At 37.8% G+C, this 25,812-nt stretch overlaps 1 long non-coding RNA gene across 3 annotated transcripts in view; it reads left to right on the top strand.

Annotated features, from left to right (window-relative positions):
• LOC142412652 (uncharacterized) overlaps positions 1 to 25,104 on the top strand; it is a 58,362-nt gene extending 33,258 nt beyond the window's left edge. Inside the window, exon 3 of one of the 3 annotated variants that reach the window (XR_012776560.1) lies at positions 24,905 to 25,104. This is a non-coding gene — a long non-coding RNA (uncharacterized LOC142412652). Of the gene's footprint in view, positions 1 to 22,205; positions 22,550 to 24,904 lie in introns of those variants that run through there. The other 2 variants (XR_012776561.1, XR_012776562.1) reach the window with 2 other exon arrangements.
• Positions 25,105 to 25,812: the final 708 nt, after the last annotated feature.

Raw genomic sequence — 25,812 nt, forward strand, 5'->3', positions numbered from 1 at the left:
GGCACAGACTGAAGAGACTTTGGCCTACTGCGGCTTTCTTTGTCTTTATGTGGTTTTTCCAATGCATTTTCCCCCTTTCCTATTTATTATCACATTCTCCAGTATAGTGAGGTCCATTTAGAAGGAGAGAGTACATCTGTCATTAGACCTTGAATTGATGGTGTTGTGTGGAGTAAGCTTTCTTTCAAACCCTTCATGCAAAGAGTTTTGGCTGTTGCAGGTATTTCCTAATACTCACTTCAGGTCAACTGCCTCCATGAATACCAAGCAAATTCACCTTCTGTTACAGAAAGTAGATGCAGAATGGCTGAGAGCACAGACAAAGAGAATTTGTTTTGAAATATGAATGAATAACTTTTCAGATATTTCAGGTTTTTTAAAGCTCTAGTTAATAAGAAATAGAAACACTTTCATAAATACTTGATCCAGTTCTGGAAAACTAAAAGTAATACTGAAAAAGTTATTGTTAATATCTGCCCAAACTCTTTTTTCTTAGTTTCTGTAAAAACAGAATAATTTAACAGATATGAGAAGATTTGCTCTGAATTTGCACTGTAACAAGAGAAAGAGCTTCCTGACCCTGTGTCCCCACCCCTTTCTTCTCTCTGCTAATTTTGGGAATGGGTTCTTTCTTGATATTCTTGGGATGGAGATATTACTATTCTCTAAAAGATTGTTAAATTGTGCTAGTAGCATATTTCAGCATGACAATATAAGCAGGCAGCATGATGAATCATCCAGTGGCAAGTCAAGCCTCAGAATCTGGAGAAGACAAATCTCACTAAAAAGCATCACAACAACATGTTTTCCAATCAAGAGGCATTCAGCGCAATCATAGCTTAGAGGATATTTGGCAGGGATATTCATACTCCCTGAGTCTTCTTTAGGGTATTTTGATATTGCTCATATCCACCTGATTTATTCATGTCTGTGTTTCTGGAATGCCATCATTTACTTATGACAGCTCTCTCCTGACACTTAAAATCATACCGGTGAAAGAAAGAATCCATTTTAACTATCTTTTGTATTAAATAAAATGCAGTGTCAGATGACACAGCATTAACAATGCCTTCCAAATAAATAGTAACTGCACAGCATCATCTCTAATGTTTTCTTGTCTGGGCTTACTTTAAGCATCAACTAATTCAACTGCATCAGAAACAAAAGAAATGCTGTTTTAAATTGTTATCTCCCCTTTATGAAGGACGGAAAAAACAGGCATGTGAACTCCATGGCTCAGCATTAAAACATTCTCAATCAAATTAACCTGAGACTCTAGAAGTTAACAAATCCTAGTTAAAAGTGGTTTTAAAATATCAGGGGAAAAAATAGTATATTTTTTTAAAATATCAGAACAGAAAAGATGGCATCTTTCTCTAGGCTTGGAAGTTGTGATAAGGCTTTAAACAGCTTTGCAGTTCTGAAACTAAACATTTGTCTTGAAGCTAAACCCTGCGTTCCAAAAGCCCAGGAATCTTTTCTGTCGGGCAAACGCTATTTCCTCTCTTCATAGCTTAAAAAGCCCGTGCTATTCAAGCACGTAGCCATTAGAGGGCACTGTTAACAGGGAAATGCAAGAGAGCTCCGGAGCGGAGGGAGGCAGGGTTAATCTGGGGCTGCGCGGCCCCAGCAGGCCGGGTTTGGGGGTTGGTCTCTGGGCTGCGAGTGCGGAGCGAGTCGCCCGGCTGAACGGAGGGCGAGCAGCTCCCCTCCCAGGGCCTGTGCTGCCCGCACCCGCGGGGCTCGGGGGGCCACAGCCACATCCACATCCACCCACGGCACTATTAACGTGTTAGGTGGGAGTTTATTTCAATATAAATAGAAAAAAGGAATTTACTCCCGCTACTTGGTTTGGGTTAACCTTTTGACTGTGCTCTCAGACATGGCCTTTGTGATTATCTGAGCAAATTGACACAGGCAGGGGTGCAGCAAGGATGAGTTCCTGTAGGTTTGTATTGTTTATTCTTCTACTTTCTCATATTTAAAATTTGAATCTGCAATTTTGGAGGATTTTAACTTTGCAAGAGTCAGTCAAGTTGCTATTCTCTATGTAAATTTGCACAGCTCATGCAATCCATGAGGTTAGAATATCACTACTTTGAAAGAAGGAAAGAGGTGGGGAGGGGAGGAGGGGAAGGAAAAAGCAATTGGAGGCTGAAGTAACAAAGGACTCATCTTTAGGACTTCATGCAGCTGAAGAGGAGGTAGCGGGGACCTCCTTTACATTAACATTACTAAACTATTTTAACACTAAAGGCAATCTGTCATTTTGAGTAAATTCTCTTCTGCTTCTATAAACACAGCCGTAATCAATTAAAGACCTACTTGTGAAGGAGCTATTGTGTGCAGTTCCATTCAGACATTGCTGAGTTGTCTTTTAGACAGCCTGTGGGGAAGCGCTGGTAAGGTGATGGGAAAGTTCAAAGTGCCTAACTTTTCAATGTGGATTTTGTTATTGAGACTTTTTTCTCTCTCTTTTTTTCCATATTGCTTATCATAGCCAGGGTGAAAAATGGGTGATATCTCTCTGTGCATTTAACATTTATAACATGTTCTGCTTGGGAGGTTCTGCAAATATTTTAAATGATTCTCTAATGTAATTCCTTGGGGGACTTAAGCATGGCAGCAAATCAATTACTAATTTGAAAGTACTGAAAGAACAAACAAACCCTATAGAAACTATTCATACATACATATATATATATTTATAATTGTGCACATGGGCTCAGTTCCTAACATGTTAGACACCAGTCCAATGCAATTTTGTGCAGTGAAATATAACCTGATTTACAGTAGTGTGAAGATGAGAATTAATTTGTTTGACACAAGCCCTTCAAAAAGTCGGAGTTCAATTTCATATTGAAAGAAACAGCCAAATAGATCATTCCAATGACTCAAATTAGTTTATTTTTTAATTATCTTTCTATTGCACTTGATCACTTGTGGCTTCAGAGTCCATGAATGTTACCAATCTTTGCTGAAGCAACCAAAATAAACAAGGAAACTTGAACTTAACCTTGGTTATTTTATTCTCTTTCATTTTTCTCATGAAGGAAAAGGTAAGGTTAAACAGAAAAGTGTGTATAAGGAGACCAAATTCTTACTCTTGTTTTATCAGCTTTTTTCCCCCCGAAGATTGGTTGGATGGATTTTAGGGACATGACTGAGGAGAGAAAAACTGAAATACAGATGGAGTTAAAAATTTTCCCCATTTCCTTGTGTTTGTATTCAAAATAAATATAATGAAATTTTAAGAATAAGGCCTATTAAAAGAAAAAGAGTAGCAATTTAGAGATATACGTGGAAAGAAAATAGAAGAACAGGCTGGTCATGCCTGTAAAATCTGGATTTCATTGGACTTTCTAATGTATTTACTTTTGTATCCATTGTCAATCTTCACTGCATAGTCAGGTAGGGGTAAGAGCCTCACAGAAAAGTATTTTTGTATCACTCTCTGGAAATTCATAAACACACTGTCTGGGCACTCAAGAATGACAGTGCTTTATTCCAAGGAAAGTCACTTAAAATCACCTTTAGGCCAAGCAGTTGTTTGGCATGGTGTATATTATTTTGAAGGAATGGTGAAAAAAAGAAGGAAAGTGTGAAGATCATAAAGAAATTATCTTCCTTAAAAATATAGTGAAAAATCATAGATTATGACAAGTATACTTCTCTTACAGTGCCTTAGCATCTACCAGTTAAAAGGAAAATGAACAGTAGCTTTTTCTAGGGCACTCAGGGCAGACTGAAACCCAGTCGTGTGCTATACTAGTGCTAGCCAGCAAACTTTCTAAACTTCATTTTTCTTTGAATGACAGCTTTTTGGAAGTTATACAGGAGAGCCTTGGTGCATATACCAGGCACTTTGTAGATGAGTCAGGACACCTTAACTAAATCCATTCATTACCCTGTCCCCATTGGGACAGGCAAAAGCTGCCAATTTGATGTTGGTAATGCGGATGCTGCATTAGGGAATTGGCTAAGCCTGCCAGAATTCATTCCTGAACTTTAGCAGCCACAAAAGAGTATTTCTCTGTCGTCTGTAATTGATTCAGAGCCAGGTCCCAAAAGGACAAGCTTCCTTTTGTGTGCCATCTATACCAGGGTCTGAGGACACACAGTGCTACAACTTTTTTTTTTTAGCTAGATCACAGGAAACATCTTTAAAAAGAAAAGAAATAAAATCCAAAATGTCATAAATTATACTCCTGAGCTTTATAAGACACATTATTTATTAGCTTTATTATTACATTCTGGTCCATACTTTCAGAAAACAGTCACAGTCAGTTTATTATAATCTGAGTATTTAATGTCAATAGAGTGTTACCATTTGGAGATTAAATGAGGTCTGAAACCAAAACAGAGAAGAAATGTATTTGTACAAAAAATAAAATTTCCAGCGCTTCAGCTCACTGAGCACAGTACTTATTATCATCAGTTCATATTCAGGTCAGATTCCTCCTTCTTTTGAAAAACAGGTTGAAAAACCCTTTGAAGACTTCTCCCATCTTCCCCTTACCCATCTGGTTACAAATTTACTAATACTATTCGTCATTACTTTGTGTTTCATATTTGCATATTCTTCATCTACTGTGTAATGCATTAAAGATTTCATGACACTAGACCAAATACTCCTAATAAGGATTGTGAGAAGTTATTCACCTTATTAGCATCATCAGTCCATCCTGGCAACATTCTCAACTCATTCTGTAGAAAATATTCCAGAAATTTCACAAGTAGGACTCTTAGATAGTAAAACTTTTGGCCAGTCCCAGTATATTCTTGTAAAAGTGGTTTGCCTATGTGCTTGTGTTTCAAATGGGTTTAAAAATACCAGAGTATTCTCACAGCTTCTATTCACAGTTTTCACCTTAGAAGTGACTTTTAATTTGTTGAAGTAGGCATCATCTTGTCTGAACTTGAATACATTCACTGTATCTTTTCCTTGTATTCAAGTACAAGTATATTCTATTAGAAATATTTTTCAAAATGCTCACTAAACATACAGGCTTATTCACATGAAAGCACACAAGCGCTATAAATGCTTAGGAGAGAGCCAAGAACAGAGAAACCTGTGTCTGGAGGGCTAATCATAGTTCAAACCCAATGGTTTTAGTGGTGAAGCCTTCCTTCTCCTTCCCACCCACTCAGCAGGGGTAAGCAAAAGAACCCAGAAAGGGTGAGGCCCAGTCACTATAAATGTTCAGATGTTTAATGAATGTGCCATAGCTTTCACCTACTAACTGCAAGGCCTTCTCAAGCAGACTCCAAATTCCTGCTGAAATGAAGACTTTCTTTCCTGGACCAGGCCTGGCATTCCTGGGAAACAATGGCCCTTTTCAAGTCGTCTCTGAAATTTCACAGGTGAAGGGAACAGGGCAGTCATTTGATCCCATCCACAAGGAGCCTGTTAGCATTTTAAAAAGTGAAGACAGAGTCTATCATGGAAGCACTAGCAAAACTGGTTAGTGACAGAAAAAGGGAACCTAGACCCCCAGCTCAGGAGACCCCTGTAGAGCATAAATCAATTTGTCTTTTACCTCATGCTACAACTTCTTTCTCAAATTTTTTCAAGCATGGGCTACACGGCCTGCAGAGCTCAGGAGACAGGTCTCTAAGTTGTATCACATGCTTTAGAACAGCAGCTTTTATGCTTCCTTTAGCCAGAACTTCACTTTGAGAAAGTACAAATTAAAGGAAGCCATTGCTGGGATATAGTATTGTGTATGGAAAACACTTGTAAGAAGTAATACATGAATTCAGGCTTTTGAAATGTTCTTTAGTGGCCTTATTTCAGAAAGACAAGCATATCACAGTAATTCCAGTTGATCAGTTATACCAACATTATCAAATTTGTTAGAAAACATTCAGAAGTACATTCAGAAAACTTAGGAACGGGATGCTACGAGTGCTATCTATGCATTGATAGCACAATGCACTCAGAGCATAAAAAGATTGGATTTGCAGATCCCCCTTACTCCAAACATCCAAATACAATATTCTGAAGGGACACAAGGGCTCTCAGTTCTGTGAAGAGAACTGCAGAACGACAGATGCCTCCCAGATGATTTGAGGCATCACAGAATCATAGAATAGTTTGGGTTGGAAAGGACCTTTACAGGTCATCTAGCCCAACCCCCCTGCAATGAGCAGGGACATCTTCAACTAGATCAGGTTGCTCAGAGCCCTGTCTAACCTGACCTTGAATACTTCCAGAGATGGGGCATCTCCCACCTTCCTGGGCAACCTGTGCCAGTGTTTCACCACTCATTGTAAAAAATTTCTTCCTTATGTCTAGTCTAAATCTACGCTCTTTTAGTTTAAAACCATTACCACTTGTCATATCGCACCAGGCCCTACTAAAAAGTCTGTCCCCATCTTTCTTATAAGCCCCCTTTAAGTATTGAAAGGCCACAATAAGGTCTCCCCAGAGCCTTCTCTTCTGCAGGCTGAACAATCTCCAACACCTGGAGAGGTGTTCCATCCCCCTGACCATTTTTGTGGCCCTCCTCTGGACCTGCTCCAACAGGTCCATGTCTTTCCTGGGCTGAGGACTCCAGAGCTGAACACAGTACTCCAGGTGGGGTCTCACCAAAGTGGAGTAGAGGGACAGAATCACCTCCCTCGACCTGCTGGCCGCAGGAGGATAGGAAGTAAATATGCAGAATCAGCAGTTCTTAAGCTGGAATGTGTCACCAGTTCATGTTATAGGAGATTATTTTTGTCCCATAGTTTAAAAAAACAAACAAACAAACAAACAAACCCCCACTCACTTTCATTTAGTAATTGTTATATTGAGAAGTGTTCTGCCTCTAAAATTCAGAGAACTTATGCAGTCTCTGCCTACAGCATGTTATAGGGAATATTATGCTTATTGATCTTTTGTAGGAGAACTTGAAGGTTACTTGAATACTGAAATTAATTAGAGTTAAAATTTGAACTTTCTGAGGGCAAACCTGGGTGAATTAACCAGCTCATTTGATAAGCAAAAGTACCAGCAAGGGGGCAATATACATGCTTGAGACAAGCTAAATAATGCCTGACTAGTAAGTAAGAGACCACTATTTCATGCATGCCTCTGACCTAACTTGTCCAGGCAGGAGAAAGGTGCCTTGGTTTTATTCAATGTTTATTCTGAAACAGCTATTTTCTAGTATTACAAAGGGAAACTTGCTTCAGTGTTTCCTTCACTTTCTGTCTTTGTACCATAATGAAGACTAGTGTTTCATTGCTTTTCTGCCGTAAAAAAATCCAACCTACTGCCAGGGAACAGATTCTTGTTTAATGTTTTTTGTGAGAATCAATGAAGAAATCAATTTTCTCAAGTGTAAAGAAAAGGGAAAAACAATTAGCTTAACTAAAAGCCATTTTAACACTATAGCCAACCTGCATTTCCATCTTGAGTCCACATTTTGCTCTTCGACAAAATGAAGGTCTACCTCTTCATTTTTCCAGTCCATGTCATTAACAGAATAATTCCCTTTTCTCCTCAGGAAAAAGTCAAGTTCTCAAGAAATAGTTAAAGAGAAAATTTGAGGCAGTTCATGTCACTAAGATGAGAAGCCATTACGCTGTGTAATCTATAGGAATTATGAGCAGTTTTGTACTTGACATGTGGAGGATATTCTTCCATTTTAAGTCCATCTTGGTTTTACAGCATAACTATTTATAGCCATTTCACTGAGATGCTCAAGCCAAAGTGGACTGTAACCACTGAGAAGAATTTCTGAAGGGGAGCAAAACTTCTATAGCTTCCTCTTTCCATCCTTCATTTCCTCTTCTCTCGCAGCATACATGCATATGGCCTTTTTTGATTCTTTTAGGCAAAATCACTGGGGCAGAGATGTTCATTGGTGCTCATTGCTATGTAAAGAATATACTTTTCAGTAAACATGGGATGGGCATACTGCCCTTCCTCAGGCCTGATAGTACAGGTCAGAATATTGTTAGGCCTATGCTGCAAATTTTTAGCAGTTAGTTTTGCTGTTGTGAGGACACCAGCAACATCACCACTGGTGCTTACGTTACTGTTGCCGAATACCTGGACAATTATTATATTTGGTCTTGTATTCCTTGAGCTCTTCCCAGCATACTTTGCCATTACTGGAAAAATATGTCTAGCTTCCTGCCTAATTTCTCGGACACCAAAAAGCTGAAAATCACACCCTGGGTTTCTTTCCCCATTATTGACAGCTGCCTCCACATCATTAGGCTTAGCAGCAGCATACTCAGCAGGAGGCCCTGAGAGAGACAGTCAGTAAGGGCAGGGTGAAGCAGGGGGGGAAGCTGCCAAGGAATGGCTTCGTGGGTGAACAGGGAACAAGGGAGCTCTGGCATGTGCTCACAGGACTTGTGCTGAGGTGCTTTCCAGAGAAAGTGGGTCAGTCGTGCCGCCCTCACAAAGACTGGTACAGTCTCCCGCAGGGAGAAGATTGTTTTACACGGGTGCTCCACCCATACTGGCAGAGAAACAGGGCTTATTGGCACGGGGAAGGACTAGTTGGTGGCACTAGGGAAGGACTAGAGGCAGCTCTCCTTGGGGCAAGTCTGACTGAAAAGGCTGGAAGCACTTGCAGAGGTATGTGAGGCAAAGAATGGGGTTAGAATACTAAGGTTTTTTTTTTTTTGTTACAGAATTCAATTTAATAACTAAGATATTGGGTAACACAAAGGGCTTTAGAATGACCTGAATAGCTCTTTTGACGGCCTTGGTCTTGCTTTACCACAAGGAATCCTCAAGATCTTTCCATCATTGTCACACCTTGGAGTTCCCTTCCATTTTTTCTGCAAGTCTCTCTTTTAGTACTGAGTTTGAACTGTTGATGGCTTGTGACCCTGAAGAAAGCAGAAGGAGGAGAGCCTTGCTATTCGGGCTATCATTAGTCCCGTTCAGTTCCTTTATTGTATGTGTGGAAGTTGGTGTTTGCTCGTTTACTGGAACTCTGTTTCACCACACTGCTGTTTGAGTTGGCAGCATTATACTTTTTATTAGAACAAATGTAGGTCCAGAAACTGATGAAACAGAAACAGAAGGTTCACTGTAGTCTACTCTTTTCAGGGAAAATAAACATCATGGGATGCTTAAAAAAAAATCCCATGATATATCTTCCTGATAAGCAGTTAAAATCTAAATGGGTCCTTCTTACAGGCAAGACTAACCAGAAAGATTATGCTGAGCTTTGCTTAAAGGAACCTATTTATCTCTCTATTTTTATTGTTTTCACAAGTTCCCACTACTTCAGAACCATGCAATTGATTATATATCTTGCTTTAATGCTGTGTGTTTCTGTAAGGCTCATCAATTAGAGAATGAAATCCTCAGGATTTTAGAAAGCAGCTTACTGCAAGCAGGTTTCCTTTTCCTTTTCCTTCCGTTAAAGTAATGGAAAAAAGTGGTTTTTTTTTTTTCCTTAAAAGAAGGAAAAATAATTTTAAACACCAAAAAGGCTATGTTCAAGGTTTTGTAGGAATCACAACTAGGAAGAGAAAGACAAATATCATCAATGATATCGGTACTAACTTTGGCAGAATGTACTGTGTATTAGTGTTCTTGGTGAGGCACACAATGCCTGTCTGTTAGCAGATACTTCGGATATTTTCGTTCACTGGGCTACCCAAAAGCAGCTGTTCTCACTTTTGAGTGCCAACCACTGGAGCTGGGCTAAATTTGCAGTACCCATTACCTGTAAAGAGTACCAAAATAGCCACATGAAACTTGACCCACAACGAACCTCAAAATGGCAGGGCTGAGTGTGCTGCTCAGACCCAAAATGTGCCCTCTCTTCCCCACCTCCTGCCCCAGCTCTCCCCAACTCTTGGAGGAGTAAATAGGGCCATTCATACAACAGAGACAGAGAGAGAATTTTGAAAGTTATAAAAAACTCCCAGTGTGTAGTGATACCTCCTACAGTGCTAACCACCATACTAATGATGAAAAAGCTACACCCTGCATGTGCAAACTGGCATCCTTTTTACTGTATATTACTTTTTATCCTTCCATGAGGTTTAAAGTCCATGGTAAAACTCCCATTGGATCTAGCTGCCATTAGATTTCTCCAATCATGTTTTAGAGCTTAAATATACATAGGCATTTTTCAAACATAGCACTAGATATTCCATCAGTACACTGCACTTGAATTGTACAGTGTACTCTTTTCTCTTTCCCTCTCCCTTTCTCTTTGTGTATTATTTAATGTGTTACTCTAAAAGCTCTTTGGATCATGGGGCAGTGTCTGCCTGGATGTGTATGTAGGCAGACCTAGGCTTAATGTGAACATTAAAAAATTTAATAACACTGTCCTGCAGAAGTGTCTAGTTTAAGATTATATCAACAAAAGCCCATTATTAAACTCACATGTGGGTTTGTTGGGGCTGGTATAACATTTTGGCCATAAGCAAACAGAGAAGGGTTCTGCTCACAAGACCTGCTCTCTTCCTACTGAGATGCTTTAAAGCTTAAAATACCTTTCTATTTTTCCCTTACTTTTCCTCTCCCCATTCTTTCCTTCCTTTCCTCATTGGAAGCCATGCAAGAAATCAACGCTGACAATAGGGCAGGGAGCACAGTAATTATGGTCCTATTAACATTTACCAAATTTGCTGGATATCTTCAGCTCTTACAAAACTGGATTCTAGATGATCTATGGAAGAAAACACAGGATTGGAGGTTTTCTGTCAGAGTCATTGGCAAGAATAATTGCTCTGGTTCAGAAAATATTTTGGGGGGCAAGTAATATTAGTACCCTCCTCAACAGATTCTATAATTGTAACCCCATATGGTAGCTGGGTGGGAGAGGTAAGAAAATGTATGGTGTCTCCTTGAGTAAGTGCTAAAGGAATTGAGTGAAGTGCTCATTAGCACGGAAGGGAGAAGAAGGGAAGGGTAATGCTTCCTTCCTGTCACACCCTCAGCACAGAACCAGGGTAGGTGTTATCTAGCACATATAAGTTTGCTTTTAATAACAGCATTTCATCAGGAGTGAGTATTTTTGCTTTGTTGACTAATTCCCATTCAGATTTGCACTAGTACCTAACAAGTGGATTCCTATCTCATAGGCCAGGGTTAGACATGAAGCCTTGCAAAAACAACCCCCTCAGAAAACAACAGAATGGAAAGAAAAGAAGGGAAAAAAATCATTTGTTAATTCTGAGCTGTTGGTAACCCAAAGAAATCTGTTAGAGGATGTACATTGCAATTACACCCTGCCCAGACAATAGGCCTAGAAAGAACTAGCAGGATGCAGCTGATCCACGGAGCAATTTTCATCAGTTCCAAGCAAACAACATCAGACTAAAATCCTCTTATCCCTCTGCAGGAATGAAATACATAAACAATCTCTGAATCAATTTAAGATGTAAAACAGTCTTACTTTATTAGAAAAGCCCAAGGACATTTTGACCGAACTTCATTCTTTGTCAACAGCAGAAACTGCCTTATAATTAAGTATTGGAGCTTCTCTCTTTTCAAAATAGCTAGTATAAAATTTAATTATAATGAAGCTACAAGGACAGTTGCATTACTGTCCAAGAAAATAACAATTTAGAATTCTTATTATACCATCAGTCATATTTTTAGTAGGAATATACTGGTAAAGGCTTAGCAAATGACAATCAAATACTCCATTTCTTGCTAGCTTCAGAGAACAAGTAGTATATTTTCCAAAGAATGACAAAGGTACATTATTGTACAATATGAATGGGATCTCACATTCTGAGCAGTCCAGCACTGAATTAGAGACATCTGTAATTTCCATCATACTAATAGTCAAATACAATCCTAGCATCAATCATTTTGTTTGTTGAAAACAAACAAGTAATCCTTCGTTAAAGCTAAAGTCTTTCAAGGTTGAACAGTAAAGAATTAAGAAACACGCAAGCATATTTTAATTGCTGTAGAAGGCATCTCCTTCATTTATGCTTTGTAAAATAGAAGTAATTCCACAAAAGTTAGCAGAGTTATACCTAACTCAAATTTGTGCAAAGTCATTATGCAAGTCATATGTTATGGAGTTTATAATCTGTTTCTTTAAATAAATTTGTGATGTGGGTTAAATGGAGTCCATGTAGCATCCCAGATTAATAATTTTGGAGTGTGAAGACTCACTAAAGAGGAGCGACAAATATTCACAAAACAAAGCTTTCATTCAATGTTCTTATTTAAATTTATGGTTAAATAATAACTCTGTACTGCAATAAGGTTTTATGATGCTTTAGTAAGATAATGGGGGTGGCAATTGTTTTTGATCTTCTCCTGAAAATGAAGAAAAATGTAATCAGAATGTTCAGATAAGGATTTTTCTATGTAGCATACTCGTTCCCTCGGTTTTCTATAATTATCATTCTTTCCATGGATTCAGCTATGTTTTATATGACACAGGATGTGAAATTTAGGACATCAGCTATGAATGAACAATTAACACTGCTCTTGACTAGTTATTATTATGTTAATACTATATTGGAAGGTTGCTGTAATTATCTAGTCATGAATGACACCTTTTAAAGGAAACATTGCGTTGAGGGGTGGACATGTAGTGTGACTCTGGAATGTATCTTCTGACATTCTACAGATCAGGAATGCAAAATAAGGCTTGGAATTTCTTCTGACTCCCATCGGTCCCATTTTGATTACATTATGTCTCAACGTGCATGACCTGTATTAATGAAGTATGGTAACTGTTTTCCAATGATGTATGTACATAGCAAGTTTTAGAAAGATCGTAATGCAAAATTTGCTGTCATTGGGGCCCTTCTTTTGACTCAAGTCAAGAAGTCCATATATGCACTACCAGGTAACTCCAGCTATGACAGTGGCAAAGAACTGAATATCCTAGTGCACAGCAAGTAAAAACTGAAGTGATGCATAGTTTTTAACAAAAAGGAAATAGAAAGGCTTCAACATAACACATTTGAAAGAAAACACATGATCATTCTAACCTTATGACCACATTTATGTCCACTGTCACTGGTAAAAAACTGTGATTACTCTATTGAGAACATGCTGTCAGTAGAATTGGAACTAAACAGCTAGTGTGGAACTGAACTGGAAACAGGAGTAATGCCCCTTTATTGCTATTTTCCTGTGTTATTCTTTTAACTATCCTGTGTTATCCTCTGGAAGAGGTATTTTAAGCATCCATCTCACTTTTGTACCTCAGAAAACATGGTATCTTAATCGTAAAGTAATGGGACTTTTCAGATCATGTTTTGGTATCACCTTAAGAGCCATTGAAAACTGCAGAAGAACATACACCTAAAAGCTTTGATCTCGTTCACTTTGAAAATTCACAAAGGCAATAATGTCCAACTAAAAAAAAAGAAAAAATAAGAGCGGGCAAAGGGAAGCAACTGGAAGTCTGTTTGACCTCTGAAACAAGTGGGATTGTTGGCTTAAATCCTTTGAAGTATGAAATTCAGGAACAAATGCCAGGCAACAGGTTTTAATTGAGTGAGGACTACAGGAATTTGGGTAGCCTGTTATTCATTCCCTTTCTCTCCTCTTCTTCATAGGTATATAGCAGCCTCCCATCCCAGGAGGAGAAGCTAAAACTGACTTTTCTAGAATTGTAGCATGATTCCTCCAGCCTACCCAGGTCTTGCAAAGCCCCTTCAGGAACTTTTCTCAAAGGCCCACTGAAATGGGAAATTAAATAAGCTTCTCTAGATTCACTCTTCTCCAGACTTGTAGGGGAAAATAGAGCAAATGCTCTGGGAAATATTGCTTTAAGATATATCCTGTTCATTATGGAATTCCCTTCAGGAAGCACTCTGTGGGCAGCCCAAGTTATAGAAGAATTTAGACTCCTTTTCCTCTATCAAGTTCACAGCTGGGCTTTTAGAGGATTCTGTGATAACACTGCAGCAAAGCTACACCACATTCTGGTACCTGGGAGACAGTAGTGTTGATTGACATAGACGGGATCAGAACACTCCCTTAAAATACATTGTAAAATGTCATAGGCTCCCTTCCAGCTTCGTCCCCTCCTCCACTTAATTCAGTTTATGAAAGTCACAGGCCTAAATTAAAGAAACCACAGATTTCACTATGCAGTGTAATAAATGGCTTAATTAAGCCAAAGCCTTACTTTTATTCTCACAGTGCCGTGAATGCATTGCTGCTGATCTACTTGTCTCTGCACAAAGTGGGGAGATGGAAATGCAACTTCACTAACAGAGATGGTAAACCTGTAACTCAGCCTTGTAGATTCACCTATTTTTACTGTTAGGATTAAGAAGGGAAATTGGTACACTTCTTTAACTAAACTTTCAAGAGAAAAACCTACTAAGAGTTCAGAGAGTATCATGGTAAAAAGGAATGTCTAAAAGGAAAGCAATTCATCAGAAGTAGTTGTACAGTAGAAGACACCTTTTCCCTCTGTGCTGTGGGTCTGTATGGGCCCATGATGGGAATGGTATGGATGCCTGATCCAAAGCTTACTTTGATGTGGCCAGTCAAAAGATTCCAGTTCATTTCAAGGGGCCTTTTTGAAGAAGCCTCAGTAACTGTTAAAAATCTCTAATGTCTGATGAATTGTTTTCAGTCTGCTTCCTAGCCGAAAGATAGGCACATCGCATAAACCCTGATATGCATGCTTGTTAAGTTACTTCTATTATAATTTCCATGCCTTAATCTTTTTTATTTTAAAGATGGAGCAAACCTCTTTCTCTCAATTTGTAAGTAATATTTCCAGATAAATATTGAAACAAACACCATATAGATGAGGCCTGCCCTCCTGTCCAAAGAATATGTGAGGGTATACTGTGGGTGTCACTCTTTGTTCATCTGTGAACTCTCCAAATTATTTTTCTAAATAGATTTTTCATGATTTGAATGCAGAGGTAAAAATACAGTGACACTCAAAGGCTTCAACAAAAGTTCATTTGTACAGCTTACTAGCCCACTATACCTTTGTAAAGGCTATATATGTGTTCGTAAACCATAAATGCTGGAAGAGAATATATATTACTGGGTCTCTAAACAAGATTCAGAATTAAAATAGGTTAATATAAGGTCCTTGTACTCTGTCTTCAGCTATATCTGTTTTGATTTTCCTCTTTATAAGATAACACACATTTGTCAGTGCACATGCACACACATGCATAAACACACACGACGTGAGTGGATACTAAATAAACAGCCCTATAGAGAGGGAGTACAATATTTCACTGACTGTAGAATGAAGCCCAATTTTATTGGCAGACTTCAATGATGCTAGACAATAAAACATTTGTAAGTTTTGCTGCAGACAGTCTGGCTGGCAGTTTCAGCAGCTCTAATTTATTGTGAATAAATAATTTCCTGGAATCTCTGAGGAGTCATTTTAATGCTCCGAAAAAAATAAAAATCAGGCACACCATTGAATTTGTTTTCCGTTGTTTTGAACCCAAAATACTTAAAATGAAAGAATTAAAAAAACCCACCCTGATTTCAAAGATAGTACTTTGTAAATGTCAAATCTCCCAGTTTCACACTGGTTTTACACATGAATAATTTGTGTTTACTTCATCTTTATATTTAAAGGCATGCCAAATACCATCTGTTTGCAGTTTCTTTTCTGTGTGTTATTTCTCATTTCCAGGCAGAGAAACTGTCCAGGTTAAAGAACTCCCATATTTCTGCAGAGTATATTTAGACTCTGTTTGTATTTCTATCCTACCGTAAATTGATTATTACTTGTAGCACGACGGCGATCTGACCATTTTCAAAGGCAGTGCATTCTTGAAGCAGAAACAGAAATTCAAAAAGGCAGTGTAAAAACCAACTTCAGAATATGTTAGAAGCCAACTGTAAAAATATAGACGGAGTCAATTAGTTGATTCAGTTTTGCTGCCATCAGCAAAAAAAAGAAGCTTTAGTTTCCACAGTTGCTGAGTACATTTTTTCCATGAGGCACCTCAGAGTTCCTGCCAGTGGACTAATATATAAGTACCTATTGCACTTTTATTCAGTTCTTATTACCTTGATGTGTCCAAAAGATTCCAAATAAGAAACTGAACCGATAAAAGGGATAAGCTTTTATCACCAATAGCATCGCTTAGATATCTAACATTATTCCAAGAGACTGTACCACTTTTAGTTTTGTTGATACTCAGCGTCAATAATCTCCATACAATCCACAGAAATATAATAAAGCTAAAAACTGTACTGGTAACAGGGAATTATAATGGAAAACACTGGGTAGTTTTAAATGTGGTTCTCATTACCTGTATTGTCCAAAATGTTTTCTACAGACTAGTATTACTGTGAGGAAACAACCTGTAAAAATGCAGAGTAAATTTGAGAAGCAGAAAAAGGCTACACATACACTTTGTGTGACTGGATGGCATCAAAAAGCTAAATGTGAATTTGAAGACTAGTTCAAAGAAACAGAAGACCCTCTTTTTGTAGAGAAGTCGCATGGCCCTCTGTTCCTGTATAGTCACTATTTCCTATTTGTTGCCTGTCTTTATAGGGAACTCTTTCCTAGTTCAAGTGCAAACCCAGCATTACTATCATCAGTGCTCAGCCAGGGTGAAAGCCTTCAACACATTTGGATGAAAATGGACAATAAACAGTAACAGGCTTTTGCCTGTGCCCCAGTAGAGAGCAATATACCTGCCATTAGCTACTACCACTTCTATTTCTTTCAGTTAGCACTAAGAGCGCAAAAGCTATTACCAATAGCAAAAGGTCCTTCCCTCTGACTGCCGAGAATCAGTCTCAGCCCCCACCAGTGGTAGTACTCACAGTCCACTGAACAGCTTGGCTACAAGCAGTACAAGCCACAAATTTCTGATTCTTTTTGTCTACCTCTGCGCAAGTTGTTGAATACTCTGTGAATTCAGTGAGACAGAGATGATGAAATTTTCTTATATAAATATTTCATACAAGTTTATTAAAGTTCAGTCTCAGTCCTGCTGGTTTTTAGTTGCTCAAGCCTACACACATACTTTTCCTCTGCCTCCCTTGTTGCTGAAATGAGATAATACATTCTCTCTTGATATTTGCTTAGCAGTTTAGTATCTAGAAATGCAGAGTATACTCTAGCCTTCCAAGAATGACGCAGGATACATTTCCTAACTCGTGGGGACTTTGAGAGTCAGCACATGTACTGCAAAATCCATATAGGCTACATGATTCCTTATTTCAGTGTGGTAGGCAGGAATAACACACTTCAACATGGAATACACATTGGCATTTACAAATGCTACCATCTGTTGCTTTCCAATAGTATGTTCTTCCATTGATTTCAGCACAGCTTGAAGAATGATGTAGTGATGTATAGTAGCACTCAAAAATTTTCACGCTTAAGAACAAACAGTTTTCTGGACACAGTGAAGTAAATCTTTGTTATAAATGGCATCTAATTTAAATTATAAACCAGGATAAAAACACATATCACTCTGAGTATTCATAATCCAAATATTCATACCGATGACCAACACCCTTTACAGATAAACACGGACTCCAGGTAATTTTGTGGTATCTGAACTACTTCTAGGTCATGAAACACTATGAATCTAATCCATCACACATAGTTAATTTTCCTGAATTAGTCTAAAATTTGGTGCTAGTTAACTCTGTCAGTTTGTGGGTCATCATTTTTATGTTTTATAGTGTCATGCAAAAAACTGGATGTAATACAAGTTATACAAGTAGGTCAACAAGACCAGGTAAATCTTTGCGCTGATAAATTCAGAGGTCAGTCTTATAATACAGTACTTTGGCACTGTCCTGTTTTCAGTTCTAGATACTTTACAGTCAATGACCATTAACTTGATATTAAATTCATATTAAATGTTATTTGCATAATAAGCTTGTAGGACACTTGTATTTCTATTAGGTTACAATTTATAATTTACTGTACTTAAGACTGAGCAAATCCTATAGTTACTCAGATGAGTTCCTGAGACAGCCAGAGTCTTTAAGTGGAATTTCCTCTCCCCATCCTTGAAGCGATCACCTCAAAAACCACCCAAGTAGCCTTTTTCTGTTGCAGCAGTTTTCAGAGTCAGTCATAAAATGTTTGTAAAAGAAACTTGGTACTCAGAATTTATCCTCACGTTTGACCTGTCCTTATTAGCATCTGCCTTTGCTTCACATTACTCATTTTTCTGACTTTCTCACCCCAAATTCATGTATCTAAGGATGCATGGCCTTTTTAGCACTCTTGCAAAACTATAGATCTTCTGGTTCAGCGATCATTCTATCAAAATATTTTCTTTTTCTCATGATGTCTTTTGTCTCAGGGATGTCACTGTCCCTATTCATTGACATTTAAGATTTTAAGTTTAGACAAGTTCTTTGGGACTGAATGTTGTTCAATCATGGAACAATAACATAAAGTTTTGGTGTCCTTTCTAACATACATTGTTTTATTGTTTTATAATAAAGCAAATATTTGTTAGGAAGAGAAGAAAAATAAAATAGTCTTCATGATAAAGGCCTCCAAAGATGAAGGACCTCAGACAACTCCGCACAGTCTCTGACTGGGCAACAAATGTACTTTTGAACCTGGAAAGATGACTGCCTGAAAGGTCGCAGATTAATTGCATATTCTTGGTTGCCAGAATCAACATTTCCATCTTTTTTTTTCTGTCCTGTGAGAAGAGCTTCTATTTTAGCTATGCACAAAGGCTTTTACTACAGCCTATTGGTTTGTATTAAGAAAACAAAAAGTGCAGTACTATTTTAAAAAAATGGGACTTGAAAAAAGCAACTCCTCAATTTACTTAGCCTTTAAAGACTCACTGATTCATTATTTAGTAAAAAGTTGGACTGAAGTTAATTTGAATTCAGGAATTAGTAAGCCCACTTTCCAGTTCAGAATAAATCTTTTTTTTCCCCTCAGTTCACTGCTGTGGTTTTTTTTTTTTTGCTTCTTTATTCCATATAAGATACAATATAGTGCATATATAAGTCTATGTATTCTTTATTTTATACGAGTGATTCTTTCATAGAGAATATCTACCTACTCCACATTGGTAGAAGGAAACTGTGTTGCCTAGTAGTATTTCTAACAAATGTTTTGAAAGCCAACTATGTTCAGGATACATTAATATGAGGAGCTTTAAACTGGCAAGCACAAATGGGAACCTGGAGAAGGAGCAAAAATTAACCTCTGAGGTCTCTCATGCATTGAAGCTATGCTATAACCTTACAATTAATAGAACAGTGCAGATGGAGGGTAGAATAAGAAGCAAGGAGATAATAGAAAGGTAGAGTTACATCTATGCTTATCCAGGTATTGGAAATATTCATCAAGGAAAAAAATACAAAAAGGACTATAGTCTATTGCTTTCAGTATTTCTCACAAAGGGAGAAATAATTATTTCATGTAGGTGCCTTGTCCAGATATGTCTTGCTGTAACTCCTATGACTCATAATTTCTGGACATTTTTCTAAACGTTTGTGTTTTGTTTTGGGCTCCCCCCCCCCCAAGAGGTATGAATGAAATGCATGGCACACAGCTATCAAGTTTAGGGTTATATTAGACTTCCTATGTCAATGGAAGGAAAGAGAGTCATCAAAAGGGTATTCAAAATAACTGAATAGATATCTAACAGGCAGTATCAATATCTTCCATAAGGATACAGACTCACATATTCATACTCATAATCCATATTCAATTAATACTGCAATAGTGACAGGAATTTCTCAAGGACAACATTTGTAAATTAAAAAAAAACTTATATTGATTGTACTGAATGTATTCCTTATAAGCAAACATAACAGAAGATGAATCTAATTTCAGACAATTGTAATTTATATGTTCTGAGACCTAACAATAGTAATCTATCTATTGTATCCATTATATTATATTCTGCTCTTCTGAGATAAAAATACTGTTTCATTACCCAAATATTAAGAAATTAGTGAGGAGAAATTGGTTAGAATGCCACTATGAAATAGTCTATTAAAAAGAATCTGAGTTTCTTAGAAAAAATCTTGATATATATTTCTACATGTAAGCTAATATATATGTGTATTTAATATTTCTCTTTCCAGTTGGAAGCAATTCTTTTGCATTTACAACACAGTTCTGAGCACATGGAATTCAATAAAAACATTCTCATCAACTTTAAATAGATTTTGGATTAGGCCTTTAAAAACAAAAAGAAATGCTATGTAAGTCTCTAGCAGTGCTGTTTTGCTAAGTACGAAATCTTTTAGAAATCATTTTCAGAGCAATTTTTGTTTGCCTGAATGTGCATAATTTTGTTTCATGTTCCATGCAAAAGTGCAGAGATGGCTAAAGCCAAAAGTGAAAAATTCAAGACTAAATACCTGTATATAATTATCATATATGCTCATTGGTTGGTTTGCAATTTCATCAAATATTAACAATATATTTAAAACACATGATTGTTCTTATGGGTTCTCTTTAGACGACTACTACATAGGTTGATGCATATTTAATAGTAAATCTAAGACTTTTTAAAATGTACTGCAGCATTCTCTAACAAGTTCTTAAAACTTTATTTTCTGGACACCATGTATAAAGGTCTGGCATCTTACATTCTATTTTATGTTCCAAGCATTCATTTGTAGAATAATACAAAGATATTGCATAAGTAGCTACCAGAAAGGCTATGTAAGGCAAAGGTACCTGCTGTATTTTTTATGAAACAACGAATGTTCTTTGAGACTCAGCATCTCCTTGAGATTGCTTAGAGGGAGAAAAAAATCCTCTCCTGTTCATTCCTAGCCTTTTGGAAACAGCCAAGAAATATATTTTATATGTCATTTTATTGCCAATCGGGTAGAACAAAATTTCCTTGATTTCTATAAGCACAAAAAAAAATCTTTCCTGTGATATAAAGTAACCTAGAAGAAGGTATTAATGAGGAGTGGAATGGTGGTTTTTAGCATACATTGTGCAAGAGAGGACACTGAAATGACAAGAATATATAATCATAGGCTGGATTTTTAATATTTAATACGTCTCCTGAGAGAGGTATGTTTATTTACCAGAAATGCAAAAATATTCAATAGAATTTACCTACTTAGGAAGGCAAGAGGTTCTTACTAAACTAAGTAATGCTATCTGCTAAGATATCAGCTCCTGATGTTGTGTTAAACACTTTTACCAGAAATGGACAAAAAGATAGATAACGACAAATTTGTTTCAATGGGCAGAAAGGAAAATTTTGGTTAGATATTGGGGAAAAGCATTCAAATCATAAGAACTTGGAGAAATATCATCTTTCCACCATAAGGAATCAGTTAGATGGGCATTCTTCAGCAATGAAATAAATATATATTCAATCTCTTTTGGATTCTTCCAGCCATATGGTAAACTTTCACACTGAGACTAGGGGGACAGCAAATATTGAGAATAATGGAAAGGCCAGTCACTAGCACAGAATAATCTTCCCTACTTCTTTCCTACTTCTTCTTCATGTAGGTGCTTATAGAATTTTTAAAAATAAAAAGGTTTTCTTACAGGAATTAATTCAGGGAGTGCTTTTGGCCTTTTTATGTGGCAAGACAGACTAGACAAATGAAAGGCTCCCTTGTGGCTTTATAGAATGTAACATCCTCTCAAGTGGCAAAAATGCCCCAGGCAGAAATGAGATTAGCAAAAGAGCTTCTCAGTTATTTAACTGAGGAGGGTGATGTATCTATAAACTGTGGTTAGGAATCTTCGGCAGATCTCGGAACTGAACCCTCACTTCCTAATTTTCTAACCAATGCCTTAACTGGAGATTTTCTGTCCTCTTTCCAAAATGCATAGTAAACAAACCCAAAGGGAAAATAAGCTAGCTAATATATCTTTGCAAGTATAAGGTGTAAAATTAGCTAGCAGATCACAGTAGACACTTCATTTGGTTATTATAGTTACTGAAATGCATTGTTTTGGACCTGCAAAATGGAGACTGTCCAGTTTGTTTAGCAGCACTGATACTTGTCTCTCAGGAACAGAAACTGGGATCATGGTAAGATCTGGCCCCAACTGGATTGTATTGCAATGACGTACAGAGCTGACGGAGATATTTCTGAAACTGGAAATTACAACCCACAGGAATTAGAGGATTTAAAAAACCCTGGTGAGATGTAACATTTCTTAAGAACAATAGATTACAACATTTTTATTCTGTACTGCTTTGGATAATTAGTTTAATAAGTCAGTTTGTTTGTCATTCGTGCATATAATAAATTAATATGCATGTTGTTTCCTTATTCATTAAGTCTTTAAATTCAGCAGATGAAAATCTCTTTCCTTCAGAAAACACACTTGATTATAGATGACTGCCAATGAAAAGTAAGCAGCCAGCTCCAATGAAGAAATGTGCTGAAAGCAAATACCTTTTGAACTCTGAATCTTTATTTCCACTCTTTATGGAAATAAACACATTTATGGTTTGTTTATTGCTTGCAGAAAGAAAGCTTGTTCATCCTCCTCCCCTCCACCCCTTCCATTTGCTGGGCTAGCTACCGAGCGGAGCCTAATCACAAGATGTCTGTGTATATCAACCAGATGTTCACTGGCAACAGAAAATCAATGTCTGGCATGCAGTTATATTGTGTTTTTAGACTGCACTGAGCACAGTTACTTGAAAAGCAATGTTTTGTGTCACTATATCTGTATTTCATAATAAAGAAAAAGTGTCCACTTCAAGTTATGGATCACCTCTGCTGTCATTCCGTAGCAATGTGTTTTACAGATGTCTGCAAATGAATTTTAGGCTGAACTCCCTTTGCTTCTGAACCATAAGGAAGTACGATATGCTATCTGTCTGGTATTTAGATATTAAATTTTGTTTGAAAAGCAGTTAGAATCCCCTTGAATTCATTTGAAGATTCCTGTATAAAACAAGACCTCTGGCAGCTGAAGTCTGACGGATGGGTCTGACAGGTTTTCAGCACATTACCTTTAGCTGGTGGTGATGTAGTAACAGCAGTTTATTTCCTGTGAAGCCAACAACTAACTTAACTCCATGTGAAAACTTCGATGGGGCTTATCAGCTCCTCCGTGGCACTTCATGGCACTCTCCCCCTCTTGGGATCATGGTCTCTATCTGTTATTATTGAGAGGGACAGTAATGAAACAGCAGCAGCACTGGGAGCCATCCTTTCAGACTACGTCTAACACAAGCATCGAGTGTTAACATTATCTGCTTCAGTGAAGCAGAAAGAGAAGACCATCAGGGAGCTGGCTGGGCTCCCTGCTTTTCTGTTCTTCTCAGTTTTGGACACGCTAGTGCAACCTGTGGACTGCTCTAACCTCTGCCAGCTGGCAGGAGTTCCCAGAAGACAGTCTGTCAGTGATGGTAGCTGTGAAACAGCCTGGTATCTCCACTTTTCTCTCTGCCGTGATGTGTCTGCACTGCCTCTGATGGGAGGGCTGGCAGCAAGAGGCACTTTCACACTGACACCCGTGAAGGAGCCTTTCCCAATACTGGGCTAATCATCAGCATGAGGAGATGGGACCTGCATCACCTCTCTGTTCACCACTCCAAATAGTATCAAAGCTGAGATACACATACCAAGTTTCATTCTGTCTTTCTGGAGAAACTTTAAAAAAAAAGTTTAAATCCAAGCATTTTTTTCATAGAAGTTCTTTACCACGTCTGTTGCAAACAGAAACACTGTGTTCTACCACATTAATTCCAATGAGCTACCCTTTCAAACCACAGACATTGCCTCCATTTTATCTTGTACATTAGGACAGAATACTTTGTCAACCACAAAAAAACAACTGAGAGAAGGATCAGCAGACAAGTGGAAGAGCAATATATGGAATTAAAAACCTGTGAAATTCTGCATTAACAAATAACATGTTGAATTCATATTTTAAAACCCATGTTGCTGGGCTATTTACCCAACTGCAGACACTGCAAAATTCGCTCATACTAGAGATGCTTAAGGAACAGTCTGCTGAAAGATGTCTAGCACAGTTATGCACAAGTGCACGTAGGATCTTCAACTGAAATGACCTGATTGAAATTGCCAATTTACACACGTAATCTTAGTCAGAGATTTTGTATGCAAGTGGATAACAAGGTATGGATACTTGGGCTATGAATATGCTCTCCTTCCTACCACAAAATGACACAGAAAATACATTTCAGACATACCTTGGCAACTGGAAATAGAAATGCCACATGCCAAATATCTAAGTAATTGCCAGACTAGTTCCTTATTGAGCACTGGTCTGCCCTATTGCAAACACTTCTTAAATTGAGACAATTATACTGACTGTCCAGAACCTGGGCTTCAAGCTCAGCTCTGCCAAGCTTTTATTCAGCATAGCTAAATGGTAGCACAGACAACAGTGGTTCAGGGCTGCTGCACCCTGGATCAGCTTGAACTCTTTCAGCAATGCGATATATATTCTGGCCCAAATCTTTTCTCCCCCTTCAGTCTAAGCTCCCAAATGCCTTTTGCAGTGGGTAGGGTAAGCAATGAGAGTAACGGCTGGCATAAACTAACTTCATGCTGTCTACAGTTTACCCTAGGGAATCCTCAATTTCCCTGTTAGGAATATGTTAGGCTGAACATCTTAATGAAAAAGGATTCCACCTTGAGCCAAGGGATTTGTTTCAGTGCAACCACTGTATTATACTTATTGAGGCAGTATGGTAGACACTGGATCTCTTTACTCACATAAAGTAACAAGGGTTAATGTTAATTTTTTGTGCAAATATTGTAAAATAGTAGCAGTGTTATATACTGAGGAGTCTGAACAATAGCTATTACCATCCTATTCTTCTTAACAGAGATTTTTAGAAGACTTGTGGGAAATGACCATCCTAGCCTAGACTTTATTTCACTTAGTCAAACTGTAGAAGGATAAACTGTCATCTACTTTGTATTGTGATGCTCTGGTCTTACTTAAGAGCTAACTTATACCAACAGCTGGATTTATTCCTCAAATTCTCTTGTCTTGATAATGACGACTCCTTGTCTCCCTTTTTGTTTTAGACAAATCAGGAAAAAAGTTGTCAGATGGACTCAGAACAAACACAGCTTTCTTCTTTTAACAACAAAAAGAAAAAGAAAGCCTGTAAAGAAATATAACCTCTAAACAAGCCTCCTCTTCTGGACAAAGCAAAAGTTCAAGAAATAGATGTAGCCTTTGGATTCCATTCCTCTCTAGGGCAGAGATAAAGTAAAGTTTTTGATAAGGTAAGCAGGAAAGTCTAGAAACAAGTGTTTCTATATTAAAGTGGAGTTTGAAGTGTTTCCTCAGTTAAGAGTAGATTTCATCTAATTAGACTGTTCAGCCACTCCCAAGACCTCATTTTAACTTTTGCTTCTAATTCAACGTGCTCCAGATAGGCTTTCTGCAGAGCTAATGGGCACCACTGAGTTGCGGTCCTGCTTTTTAACTCTTGTGTTACTTCACAAAAGCGTTGCCAGAAGTCCTGGCCACATGTTCTCTAGCATGTCCTTTCTGGACTCCATATTGAGGATATGAATACCCTCATATAATATATATATATACAATATATACAATTGTATACAATATATACAATACCCTCCATAAGAGGATATTGAAGAGCATGTCTCAAGGGTAATCCTAGACCCAGAAGATCAACTTTAGGGATTGCTGATTCACACAAAATTCCTGGATCAGCTTGAGACAGGTTTCATCAAGTAGCAGGCACTTCAACTTGGGTATCATGCTTATTACTGGAACTAACAGAGGTTACAGAGCCATCATATGGATTAATGACTGAACTCATGCAGAGATGGGTTGGTCGGTAGGCTCAATGTATGTGTAATACGCTAGTTACCTATTCCAGTGGTTTATAGCAAGGACTCATTACAGGAAGGGATAGCATAAAATACAATGTGTATTTTCGTAATCAGTTCTGTGCTTAGTGCTA

This window comes from Mycteria americana, chromosome 7 (assembly GCF_035582795.1).
Source record: "Mycteria americana isolate JAX WOST 10 ecotype Jacksonville Zoo and Gardens chromosome 7, USCA_MyAme_1.0, whole genome shotgun sequence".
In the NCBI taxonomy this organism is placed as follows: Eukaryota; Metazoa; Chordata; class Aves; order Ciconiiformes; family Ciconiidae; genus Mycteria; species Mycteria americana.